Genomic DNA, 13525 nt, shown 5'->3' on the forward strand with positions numbered 1-13525 from the left:
CGTACTCAAGGATAGGACGAACCAGTGAGACGTACAAAGTCTTAGTGATGTAGGGATCATTGAACTCTTTCGACCAGCGTTTTATAAATCCCAGAACACCCATGGCCCTATTTACAGCAGACAGAATATTTTTATCAAATTTTAGTTTTGCATCAAGGAAAACCCCTAAGTCATTCACACCTTCAATTCGCTCAAGAGGAGTATCATATAACATATAGTTATTTAACTGGGAAGAACCCCTACAAAAGGTCGTAAACTTACACTTATTGCTATTGAGATGTAACATATTTACTCTGCACCAAGATTCTAGACGATTAAGGTCACATTGTAACAGTGAGCTCGCAAGACTATCATTAAATGTCAGGCAAAGCTTAACATCATCGGCGTACATAAGTACACGGGAATGCTCAATAACAGAAGGAAGATCATTTATGAACAAAGTGAACAATAGAGGACCTAAATGACTGCCCTGGGGCACACCAGAAGTGACTTGGACACATTTAGATACAAAACCATTATAATAAACATTTTGAATTCTGTTGGAAAGGTATGAGGATATCCACTCAATTAGGCTATGAGGAAACCCTAAAACATTAAGCTTATACAGTAAGAGGTGATGATTAACAGAGTCAAAAGCCTTACTAAAATCAGTGTAAATGACATCCGTTTGCATTTTATTCTCGAATCCTTTAATTACAATAGAAGAGAACTCCAATAAGTTAGTAGAAGTGGATCTAGACTTCACAAACCCATGTTGGTAAGGTGAAATTATAGATTTACACAGATGTTGCAGTTGAGAAGTTATAATTTTTTCAAATGCTTTCGGAATCGCGGATAATTTAGATATACCGCGATAATTTTGAACTTTAGATTTACTCCCTTTTTTTAGGATAGGTATAATGTATGATTTTTTCCAGATTTTAGGAAAAGAACATGAGTTAACGGATAATTCAAACAATTTAAAAAGCGATTTACCATACCTTAGCACACAACTAGGTACTCCATCCGAACCAGCCGAAAAAACAGGTTTTATAGCCAATTGTTCCGTTAAAATCGAGCTTTCAGTAATTAAAGGACCAAAAATACAATTAGATGAATTTAACTGATAAGGATAAGAAAAGGAATTTTGAGAACTTGGGACAGAATATGTCGTTTGGAAAAAGTCCGTAAATAAATCGGCAACATCATGACCATTAGATACTGTCATATTCTCCAAAGACATAAATGCTGGTGATGACGCGGATCTACGCTTCGAGTTAACGAAGTCGTAAAATCGCTTTGGATCACGCTGAAATCTTATTCTGCACCTACTCAAATAATTATTATAACACCCATTGTTATGAGTGCGAAAAGCAGCTTGTGCAACAGAATAACGCAGAAAATCAAAAGAGCCAGTTCCTTTGAATTTTTTGTAAAGTGTCGACTTACTATTTTTTAAATTCGATAGTTTCTTGGTAAACCATAAGGGTTTATCAGACAAATGTGGAATACTTGATGGAACACAAGCATCAAATAGGGAGTTTAAAGTCGAGTAAAACATTCTACCGCTATATCCAAGTTTGTAGACAGCGAAAGTTGGGACCAGTCAGTTTGAGATATAAGCAGAGCAAGTTTCTCAAAATCGGTTTTCCGAAAACAACGAGAAAGCTCACCACAACGTACACTCGACTCTGACGCAATAAATGGGAGCTCCAACATAATTTCTAAAGTGGGATGGTAAGGGTCTTCAAGGGAAGATATAGGAGATATTCTCAATAGAGAACATGAATCTGGGTCTAAAACAAAAATAAGGTCTAGAGACCTGTTTAAGCAATTTGGAATACCGTTAATCTGAGACAATGATACCCCGAAGAGACTATCAACAAAAACATGGGATACAGAGGGGCAAAGTCCATTTAAATTCTTGACGGAATGCCATGACACCCCAGCAATATTAAAATCACCAAGGACTATAAAGTGATCACGATCAGAAAGCATATTAGAAATGTTATTAATAATAGAAAAATGAGCTAAATACAAAGCATTATCTGAAGCAGGGGGGATATATGAGCAAGAAATAAAAATGTTAAAACTACCAAAGGATAATCTAACAGCCACTAGCTCAATATCAGAAGTGTGCTCAATCAACTCTGAATTTAATTGAGCATCTACTGCAATTAAAACCCCACCACCGCGACGTACCTTGCGGTCACGTCTGTATACGGAAAATCTAGATTTCCGTATCAAGGATGTCATTTCTTAACCAAGTTTCAGTAAAGGCAATGACATTGAAAGGGAAAGATACACTATTTAAATATAAGTCAGTAAGTTTACTACAAATACCTCTTACATTCTGATAGCCAAGAAGTAAAGAAGATGTTAGTTTTTTGAGCTGACAGACATAGAGGAAGGCTTTGAAATAGAATTCTTGCCACTACTAGGAAGAGAAACAGGAGACCGATTTTTCTTTTTAGCAACAAATTCTTTAACTAATAGGTGTTCCGGCCAAAACTCTACTGCACATCATGCTAAATTGTTCAACCGGAACACTTATTTTAAAAGACGAAATCTCCCGTTCATACGAGAAATTAAATTTTTCTACTTTAACCCTGGCTTGGGATTTGGACTTAATATAAGCCCGAATATCATCAGATGTCGTATCAGGGGAAAGCCTTGAAACGAAAATCTGCTTAAGAGGCGGGCACTGCAACTAATGTGTTGCGGACAACTGAGGTAGGAGCTGGAGGCGATTCTTCTATCGTGACAGGACTAACGATCTCAACTGAGAATGGTGATGGTTGAATTTCTTCAACCGTCTCCATCTCAGTCGACAACGAAATCGAAGCCGGAGCAGGAGACTCCAATCTTAATGACGTAATGTCATGATGTGGAGCATCCAGAGCTACCGATGGTTGAGGGGACGGAGAACTAAATGACATTAATTCCCCAGCAGGTGGTACAGATAAACTTGGAACATCAACTGGGACAGAAAGCTCGACTGGGGTAATCGACAGACGCGTATTGGCTTTTTTACGCTTCGGAGACTCGGTCAAGAGCTTCATACTCTTAAACCCAGAATCCAAGGCAGAAAAGCTATCGGAGAGTTTTTAAAGCCCGCCAATATATCTTTAAAACCAGTTCGCGTCCGCCGTATAAACCCAGCAATATCGATTCAGACTCCCTATAGTGTTCACAAGTCCATCTTAATCCTGACTTGTCCGAAATCAAATCTACAATACGGCCGTTAAAGCCAGCACATTTTTCATGTGCAACGTTGTCGCATAACCAGCAACAAACAAAACCCATTTTGGCACCAACTGGCACCCGGCATTTCTTGTTATAGCAGACCAACATATTGCTAAAACAAAGTTTATTAAACCAATTAAAATACAAAAAAGAAATAAATCAAAGTAGGTAAATTATTTGCAAACTAATATGATCTGTACTTACGAAGAGCACAAAACACAGAGAGTATGCACAGGTCGAGCGAGACGCAAGATAGATAGGCAACTACAACACCAAGAGAGGGAGAGTTACTATTCTAAAGAGCGTTGAGAGCACAAAGCACAAGCACTGAGCAGTGTTGCCAACTTGGCTATTTTCTAGCCAGATTTGGCTATTTTGCATGACCTAAAACTAGAAACCACTCAATTTTGCTAGAGCCTGTTATGTTGGCTATTTCACAAAAAAAATTTGCTATTTTTTAGCTATTTTAAATTATTTGTAATATTTGATTATATTTATTTATTTAAAGTCGACTTAAAAAAAGTGGACTTTCAAATTTAATTTTCGGAAATCGTATATTGACAATAAAGATGTTGTTTGTGGCTATCGATATATACACACCACGTTTACCGCCCAGCGTGACTGAATTGTGTATTTTAAATACTAAAATATTATATACCCCTTTGTAGCTTTTGGGTACTTGGTATTTTCTCAACATCGTTTCGCGCTCGCAATGCTACCATCTCTACATTCAAATTCACTGATTATTGTGTTTGTGCGAAGGTTTCTTAAATTGTATAAACAAAAGGTCGCGATGCTTGGTTTGAGGATCCCCAACTTAAGGACTGTATTGCAAAAGATTTAACTAACAAATCAGAAGCATTGTGAAAAGTTGTGGGACTTGAAATCGCCCGTTGAAACTAAAAACCACAAGGCTAACCTTGAAGTACGACGAGGTAACCAAACAATAGAGTTTCCCAAAACACCTACAGAGACATCCTCAAAAGAATCTGCTCTCTGCTTGTTTGTGGCTCAACACTGTTCAATCAGTTCGGTTGACCACCTTAATAATTTGTGCGCGCAAATCTTTAAAGAAAGCCAGTTAAAAATTCATCGAACAAAGTGCATGACAGTTATAAAAAATGTGCTGTCACTACATTTTCAGGATTGTCCTCAAAACGACATTGCAAATTCAAAATTTAGCTTATTGATTGATGAATCGACAGATATAAGCTTTACAAAAATACTTGGTGAGTTTACCGCTTTTTTCTAATACATATATTGGTTCCGAGGAGGTGGAAATTGGTCAAGCTTTAAACAATTTGCTTATCGAAGAAGAATCATTAAATAATCAACACTGAATGTACAAAAATATAAGATTTTGTTATTGAAAACTAACGGCTATTTTAATTTACTATTTTTGAAGAAATCTAGCTAGTTTTGTCTATTTTTTTATGCTTTCACTGTTATAAACGACCACTAACAGTTGGCAACACTGGCACTGAGTAAAGCGCGGGTCGAGCGAGACGCAAGATAGACGAAAGCCACCAACAACACCAAGAGAGGGAGAGTAAACTATTGTAACAGCGTTGAGCGCAAAGAATAGCAAGTGAAAAAAGAAGAGCGCGAAAGTAAACAAAAATACAAAAACAAAGTGCAGCGGCAACGAAAACAGAATTGTTTTGCTAACAAAGCAAAGCAAAGTTTGACCACACAATTTGTTGTTATATTTTCAGAAAAATGATAATATACTAAATACAAGAAAGCACACAGCGATTTAACGATCTGTAGTTAAACACAAGTGAGAGAATAAAATTAATGTTATATTAATTGTAAATAAATATGAAATTTAATGAAAAATCACAAAGTTTAAGAGGGAAGAAAAAAAAACACGTCCGACTGCGACTGCGAGCGAATTAATTTGTATGTAAATTCCGTAAGGCTTTGTTGTAGGCTGCATATCATAGTTTCGAAGTTGCTTTTTGGCTGCTCCGGTATTGTTATTGTATTGTGCTGAACCATGTTCGGTTCTTAGTATGCTTATTGCAGAAATGAACTTTTTGAGGCAGGGGTAGCCGGTCGTGATTTTGAAGCGCTTGTGTCCTAGTGAGGATCTGGCTGACCTTGTATGACCATATTCTTGGCAGTTCGCACATTGTACCGTACCATTGCGTTTGTGCGGTTCCTCAACTGTAATTCGGCGGTGCAGCAGGAACTGAAGATTGTATATAGGGTGCACTTCGTATTTCTTCAGGGGCTTATTTTCTGGCTGCGGCTTTCTATCCCTGTTAAGGATGTTGAAGACTGTCGTTGCGCTAAATCCCTTCTCTTGTAGCGCCTTTGTTCTCTGCAGGTGTCACTTCGGATTCTATGCCCTTAAGTACGACTTGCAGGCCCTTGCTGCTTTTAAGCTGATACGTGTAAAAGTTCTTTTTATTATCGGTAAGATATTTTGATAATACTTTGTAATTTGTAATCTTCAGATTTAATTTGAACTTTTGTTTCCTGAATGTTGCCCTTCACAAGGGGTATTATGTGGAAGTTATCCTTGCCAATAAGCACAATAATTTTGTTGAGAAGACCATTGGAACTTTTTTCTCGTATATAAATAGGCGGAGGCTTTGGCTTCCTTTTCTCGACTTCAGTAGATTCGGCCGCCTCAACCTCATTGGGGTCTGCCAAAGTTTTAAATCGGTTTGAGTTCATGTCCCTTTGTATTGCAGTTAGGCTAGCATTACCACGGTTATTTTGCGTTGAGAATTTAGGGTGCTCGTCCTCCGTTTGCTTTGAATGTGGCGATCCATACCAGTCTGCACAGCCGCTTAATATGTTCACTGTTTTTTGTTCTTTTTTTCAGGCAGCGTAGCGGCAAACTTATTAATGTTTGCGCTGCTAGCAATACAGTAGCTGTTGTTGTTGTTGTTACGGTTGACGTTGTCAGCGAAAATTGCGGTACTGTTTACTGCGCTCTTAGGCTGCAGACACATCGATGGTAGCGAAGGAGAGCAAGAGCGCGCTCTATTGCTCTCTACGTTTAAGAATTCGGTCAAGTTGGGGATAATTGACCGCTAGGGTTGTATGATATTTAAAAAATATCGTATCAATGATATTTTAATTTTTTGAAAAATATCAAAATAATTTTTTTAAATATCAAGAAAAAATATAGATGTATCGAGTATTTATCATATATAAGAATTTTTTTTGGTGGGATCAGGCCTTTAAAAATGTCTCTTTTTTATCTAATGTTCGTATTACATTCCCTCACTATTGCTTCTAATGACCCTCTTAAATTCATCCAAACTAAACCAGCAACACAAATACTTAATATTTTTGTAAGCTTTTATTACTTTTTAATATATAATATATGTATATACGTTAGATAAACTTAAATTTATTTCCAGTATTGTTTGACCACTGATTTTAAAAATACAAGCTGTGTTACATGTCGATCAGTCATACGGCTGCGTGAGTCACACACTACACATTTGATAGCCGAAGCCATCCTTTCTGAGGATACTGAGTTACCTGGTGTTATCAGGTAACGTAGTGCCAACTTTGAAATGTGTGGCATTGTCTGCTGTTGGGAAGTCCAGAATTCTATTGGGTCAGCTTCCCAATTGGAGTTTGGCAATGAAATATATAAGTTGAACTCCTTTTCAGAGGGGCTGTCCGAGCTTTTCGTTTGCTGAATGCTTCTATTGTGAGCCTCAAAAAAATTTTTTGGCGGTTGAATTTTGTTATATCTAATTCTTCCGGCGGTTGCAAGTTTAACGAGCGAGATCTTAGCTAATAATAGTAAATTACGTACTCTCTTTCCCTCGCTATTAAGTTGCATCTCCTCCAGAATGTCCTTTGAGGCTTCCAACACCATTGTGGGAGGAATGTACATTTTTTTGAAGCGCGGATCCAATAATGAAGCTTTAATCAAAATCTTGTTTTTGCTGAATCCGGTTAAATATTCATCTGATTTTTTTATAAGAACATCCTTCATACTTGCTTCGTTTTGTCTGAAAATGTAGCAACAATTAACTTACCATTGTAATGACGAATAACAAATACCATACCCTGGAAATTTTCAGCATTCATAAACGATTTAGAAATAGTTGTTTGCATCAAATCTTCATCTGTTTTTGAGGAGCTCTAATAAAATAATTTTATATATTAGATACATAAAAACACAAGTTTCTAAAAAAATTGCGACATGTTAACATTGGCGTTGGCGCCAAAACATAGCATCACTGTGAGTGTATATTTTAAAATGGAAAATCACACCTCTTTTTAGACATGCATATATACCTTGCTAATACATTTTGTGTATGCATCCTGGTGCTTATTTTTTAGGTGCGACAATAAATTTGAACTATTGCCACTAGCTTTAATAATTTTAGAACATAAAGTGCACTTTCCGGTTTTTTCATTAAGTTCATAATAAGATTTCGCGGAGCTCATTTTCACAACTTGCGGGTTTCAATTGAACATGAATAGTTTGAACGAAAACAAAATATCGGAAAATATAAAAAAAAAATATTTATTTATCGATATTACGGCTTTAAAATATCATGATAAAAATATTTATTTTTTTTCGAAAATATATTTTGATATATTTTCGACATCCCTATTGACCGCACTTGCAATATTATCGGTCGCTTTAAAAGATAAGTACGCGTTGTTTCTTTGTTGTGAGAGCCGTCTCTCGTCTTGCCCATGATACAATTATACATGTATGTATAATTGTATCATGGTCTTGCCCACGGTGACGTTGTGCACGAATGTCGATTTGACTAATTGTAATCGAGATTGATTTTAATTGTTATGTTTTTAGGTATCGTTTGTGCCAGCAGTTGGGGGGTTATCGATATATCGCGAGACGATATATCGGAGATAAGAAATGGTAACTCCAGGGGAGGGAGGAAGTTTTAAAATGCTCCTCCTGTTAAATATGAGATGAAAAAAGAACGTCAACTTTTTTCACGAGAGGTTAGCATGTGGATTTTGCTGAGTAGAGGAGTTGATTCTTGATCGAGGTTGGAGACGGTCCACCGAGAAGAAAAAAAGAGGTCGGAAAATTGGTGTCTGTACGAAAAATTGTGTGCATACGTATTGCTGCGAGTGTGTGCGCGAAGAAGGCAATAACAGCAACAACCACTGCAACGACAGCAACAACCAGAGCATCACCGCTGGACAGGTGCGGACAACCGTCACCGCAAGAGGGACAGCGAGCGTCAGACGACACCGCCAACGCTGAGCGAGGAGCAGAAATTCGACTGGTGAGTCAGTGCCAGGCCCGTGCTCGTTCTGATCTCCAGTGCGACACGCCCCAATACCCGCATTACCGGTGGTAACGATTGCTCGATCGAGCTCGAGTTGTCGATCACAAATTGTTAAAAGATATAAAAAACAAAATAAAAGACATTATAAATTGGAAAGTAAAGTAAAATAAAGTTCGAAATACAAATTAAATTAAAATTTATTTCATTGTAAAAATTACAGAGTAGGGACGACAAAATACATTCATTTAATACAAATATGCTTTAAAAACTACTTGCGGCAGGATAGATGCATTTGTATTTACTAATTGCCAATTTAGCTATTTCCCCGCTAGATCTGACGGTTTTCAAAAGCAAAATGCGGGATAAATTGAAAACTAGCGGCTAGCGGGAATTAAAGCTATTTTCAAAACAAAACTGTCGGAACTTTAGTTTTTTAAAAACATTTGGTAACTTTGTGTATTTTTATGTTTTACGATGCCACACTTTAAAACCTTACAGTATTTTTGCATTGCAATGGTAAAAACATCGATATGCCAAAAGATCTTTACATTATTATCGATTATTACTAGTGTTTTACTATCACCATCTGGGTATTTCACAATTTTCAAAACGATCGTGTGACAGTTTAAATGCCGAAAGTTTATAAGCAAAATCCGCGTCATGCTTGGTTGCAACACCCAGCATTTAAGGATTGGCTAATGATCAAAAATGCTTTTACAAATATTGCAAATCCAGCATTAATGCGAAACTGTCTGATTTGCACGCGCATGCCAAGACAAAAAAGCACAAGTCTTCGTCATCTGTGTTTTCACAGACGAACACAATAACGTTAATTCCATCTGTCTCTTCAAAAACCTGCCGGCAAAAGGCGGCATTGTCTTTGTATGTTGCGGCGCATTCGTCGGTGAGCCCCATTGACCATTTGGGATTGTTGGGCGTGACAAATTTTTAGGATGGCGGCTCTAAAGCTACATAGAACAAAGTGCACCAGTATTATAACAAATATTTTGGCTCCAAGCTTTAAATCGTTATTAAAGGAGGGTATCGGTGATGCCAAGTACAGCTTGTTGCCTGATGAGAGTGCTGATATATGTAAGTGTCAGCAAGACACTTGGTAAGTTAAAATGCTAATCATCCTAAAACACAATAAGATATATATTCTATATGCATAGGTGTTGCCATAAACTATTTTAATTCAACACGTAGCTTTATATTTTGGCTATCATCCTAATTTTCTGGCGGTTTCTAGCGTTTTTCATATCTTACTTTAGCTATTTTATAACCAGAAGAGTTGGCAACACTGCCCAGGGAGGACAAACAGTCCGTAACAATATGGCGCCCAATTGAAATTTGAATTCAAAAAAATTAAAAAAGATAGTTTCAACGATGTAGTGATCATCTGATGTCTTATGTGGTACGAGGTAGTAACCCATAATTGCGCAGCTCTGATCGGGATTCCATTTGGTGACAGGATCCAAATCTTAATGTCATTTTTTTGTAGCAGGATTTGTTCATTTTGTGGTTGATGTGCGTGTGTCACTCTTACGTTGAAGTAGAGAGTTTGCAACGTGTCTTCGTAGCCTGGTGGAATCAACGAACAAATACTGTGATAGAATTGTGATATTAGGTTAGCATTGTTGTATAGGTACTTTCTCTTTGTTGTTTATGTTTACTATTTGTTCCGTCTCATTTCGAGTGGCGCTGGGTGTGTGCTGGCCTGATGCTCTGTTATCAGCATAGGCGACAGGTGACCCAGATCGATATAGGAGCGATACTGCGCCGCACCTGCCACACAGCGGACACCAATCGTGCTCAAAAGCGAGACGGAATCAAAATAGATCTCAGGTAGCGCTCCTTGGATGCCATCCATCACGAGAGTGATGGATAGAGCATCTGATTAGTGCTTAAATGTTTGTCCATTGTTTGAATTGTGCGTAGTAATGCGTCCATTCTGTTTGTTAATGTTATAGAAAGAAAAAGGAAAATTGTTGGTGTTAGTTTGTTTGAGTTATTTATTTATTTATTAGGGTACGTATTTATTTATGGTACTTTGGTCTGAGTAGGCAAATGTACAATAGAGACCTCTCTCGCCGAACAAAATTAGCACTCTACAAGACACTCATCCTACCTGTGCTCTTCTATGGCGCAGAAGCATGGGTAGTGTCAATGACAGATGCAGCAGAGTTTGGAGTGTTCGAGAGGAAAATTCTTCGCAAGATCTTCGGTCCCGTTCGGATTGGGGACGACTTCCGTATTCGGATGAACCACGAGCTGTACGAGTTGTACGACGACGTGGACGTGGTCCGGCGCATCACGATACAACGTCTGCGCTGGCTCGGCCACGTTGTGCGTATGGATGAAGAATCTCCAGCTCAGAAGGTATTCGAAGCGAAAGTCGACTACGGGCGACGACGAAGGGGACGACCAAATCTTCGATGGAAGGACCAAGTAGAGCAGGACCTCAATCTGCTGGGTATTTCTAATTGGAGGAGGCGCGCGAAGAGCAGAGGCGCCTGGAGGGAGACGCTGAGGTCGGCCAAAACCCGAAATCGGTTTTAGTGCCACCTAATAATAATAATAATTTATTTATGGTGTTTAATTATTTATTATAGGAGTTTATTTTGGTAGTTGTAGTTTTTCTTACTTAGCAGTAGATTGATAGGAAAATAGAAATGTCGGAGGGTCGAGCATTTAGTGGGAGGTATGGCGAGGACTTCTATGAACTTTCGTGGATTCCCGGAAGGCACTTGCTGAGGCTGAGGCACTTGCAGAATTGGAGCAAGAGGCAATGTGCCACACCTATTCCACTCTATAGAGGGTCTAGCGGGTGCAATTGCCAGCGGTATGGCCAATAAGCTGCATAAAAATAACATTTTTACCGCAAGGTCTATACAAATTGACACAACTTAGCAATCAGTGGCAAAGAGAAAATTTTAGCAATTCCAATTTCTCTAATAGAGACGACCACTCCAGGTTGGATGCCCAAAGGTGTTGGTATTCCTTTCTTGTTACAGTACTATTTTATCTTTATTTTTGCAATTTTTTCTTTGCAAATTTTTTGTCTGATGTAATACGTATGTTCTTAGTGAAAAAGTTGCAAAAGTGAAAATGGCTGCCCCTAGTGAGTGCTCAAAGCATCTCTGTGTGGATCAATGCAATTCTCCCCGTTCGATAGACTCAACAGTTGAGCTATGCTAAGTAGAGTTGCCAACTTAATTAAGGCTTTGGCACATCAGCTGATGTTTTGATTTTGTGACAATCAGATGTTTTGTTTTTTTGTTTTTGAAACTCTAATTGTCATTAGACAACTACCTCACATGCTTCAGTTGGGCATCATTGAAGAGAGCAACAGTCCATGGAGCAATAGGACGACGGTCGTCATGAAGCCCGGCAAAAATCGATTTTGCTTAGATGCTCGGAAGCTGAATAGCGTAACGGTGAAAGATGCGTACACCCTTCCATGCATCGAAGGTATTCTCTCGCGGATCGACGAGACGCACTTCATCTCAAGTGTTGATTTGAAGTTTGCCTTCTGGCAAATCGAGCTGGAGGAAAGCAGTAGGGCCTATACAGCTTTCACAGTTCCGGGACGACCGCTGTACCAATTTCGTCACATGCCACATCGCCACATCGGGTTATGCAATGCAGCACAGCAACTTTGCCAACTCATGGACAAAGTAATCCCGACGTCTCTGAGGTCCAACGTATTCGTGTACTTGGACGATTTGCTAATCATCTCGGCAGATTTCGACACGCACCTGAAATATTTAAAGTTAGTGGCGGAATGTTTAACGAAGGCGAACCTCACCATTGGCATGGCCAAATCCAAATTCTCCTTTAGGAACCACAACTATTTAGGTTTCATCATAGGTGGAGGCACTTTAAGGATGGACCCGAGCAGAGTGGAGGCCATCAATAACATCCCTGCTCCAAGAACGGTCAAGGAACTGCGTAGCTTCTTGGGTACGGCTGGTTGGTATCGGAGATTCATTAAGAACTTCGCAGAGATCTCGGTACCACTGACAAATGCTCTAAAGAAAAGGAGTGGGAAGTTTCAGCTGAGTGAGGAAGCCGTGGACGCTGTGGAGAAATTGAAGAAGGCACTTACCACGGTACCCGTTTTGGTGCATGCCGATTTTAAAAAGCCCTTCTACATTCAGTGTGACGCATCGAACTTCGGAGTCGGAGCTGTTTCGATCGCGATCGCGTTCTTTTCGGCCAAACTCAACCGGCACCAAATCAATTATACCGTCACCGAAAAAGAGTGCTTGGCCGCGAAGTTGGCCATTCATCGATTTAGGCCGTATGTTGAAATGATGCCTTTCACAGTGATCACCGACCACGCAAGCCTCCAATGGCTCATGAGTCTCAAAGACTTGACAGGGAGACTGGCCAGGTGGGCACTGAAACTCCAGGCTTTTCCGTTCACAATGCAGTTTAGAAAGGGAACGGAGAATGTCGTTGCGGATACATTGTCGAGAAGCGTAGAGGAGTTGAGTGTGATGCCGGAGGATCTTCTTGGGATGGAGACGACGGAGTTCGAGTCAACCGACTATAAACAGCTGGTCAACGAGGTCACCAGGCAACAATATCGGTTGCCAGATGTAAAAGTTCAGAGTGGCATGCTGTTTAAGAGAGTAACAGAGGAGTCGGTTGACGGTAGGACGACCCAGGCGAGCTGGAAGTTGTGGATACCCGATTCACTAACTGCGGGATTGATCCAAAAAAACGCACTCGGACGAGACATCAGCTCACGGCGGGGTGGCGAAAACACTACATGCACTGAGGAGGCATTTTTACTGGCCTGGCATGGCGGTACAAGTACAAGACTTTGTACGAGTATGTGCTACAAGGAGACGAAAACTCTGAATTACTCAACGCAGGCCGGCATTGGAAAGGAAATGCTCACCGATCCCCCATTCCAGAAGTTGTATATAGACTTTTTGGGGAAATATCCACGATCCAAACGTGGGCACGCTTGGATCTTTATAGTCGTGGATCATTTTTCCAGGTTTACCTTCTTGAAGGCGATGAGAGACGCTTCGGCCGCG

General features: G+C 39.5%; 1 long non-coding RNA gene across 1 annotated transcript; it reads right to left on the bottom strand.

The window, feature by feature from the left end:
* Positions 1-11607: 11607 nt before the first annotated feature.
* On the bottom strand, positions 11608-12663 carry LOC127566282 (uncharacterized). Its single transcript, XR_007955531.1, has 3 exons — positions 12583-12663; positions 12283-12505; positions 11608-12232 (listed from the first exon to the last, which is right to left on the bottom strand). It is a non-coding gene; the product is annotated as an uncharacterized LOC127566282 (long non-coding RNA).
* Positions 12664-13525: the final 862 nt, after the last annotated feature.

The sequence above is a fragment of the Drosophila albomicans genome, unplaced genomic scaffold (genome assembly GCF_009650485.2).
Source record: "Drosophila albomicans strain 15112-1751.03 unplaced genomic scaffold, ASM965048v2 utg000125l_pilon, whole genome shotgun sequence".
NCBI classification, from domain to species: domain Eukaryota; kingdom Metazoa; phylum Arthropoda; class Insecta; order Diptera; family Drosophilidae; genus Drosophila; species Drosophila albomicans.